Source organism: Cariama cristata, unplaced genomic scaffold, assembly GCF_000690535.1.
Source record: "Cariama cristata isolate BGI_N322 unplaced genomic scaffold, ASM69053v1 scaffold22172, whole genome shotgun sequence".
Taxonomy (NCBI): Eukaryota; Metazoa; Chordata; class Aves; order Cariamiformes; family Cariamidae; genus Cariama; species Cariama cristata.
Window position 1 is genome coordinate 1,391 of NW_009605808.1, and position 364 is coordinate 1,754.

Sequence of the window (364 nt, forward strand, 5' to 3'; positions counted from 1 at the left end):
AGGTTTGCCTTTTCGCGTGGGCTCGCTGGTGATGCCTGTTTACTGCCGCCTTTCGCATGCGAAATGGTGAATTTGCACCTCCTCGGATCGTTTATAAATGACGACGCCGGCTTTTTCTGATGATGGTTGCACACAGAAACTCTGTGCCTATGAGCCAAATGCTGCCGGATCTGCGAGCGTTGCTCAAATGCATCATTCGTCCTCATGGCTTTACTGGAAACCTCCTCCGAGGCCCCCGAATTTGCAGGTGTGGCTCAGTGCGTGTAGGAATAGGCATTATTAGCATCCTGTATTTGGCACGGACGTTGTTTTAAAGAAAACGAGGAGCCCGGCAGCGGGATGTTGGCCAGATCTGTGGTCCGGG

At 52.5% G+C, this 364-nt stretch overlaps 1 protein-coding gene across 1 annotated transcript in view; it reads left to right on the forward strand.

Annotated features, from left to right (window-relative positions):
- AK4 (adenylate kinase 4) overlaps positions 1-364 on the forward strand; it is a gene marked incomplete at its 5' end in the record, with an annotated part of 5,655 nt that overhangs the window by 573 nt on the left and 4,718 nt on the right. The window lies entirely within an intron of this gene.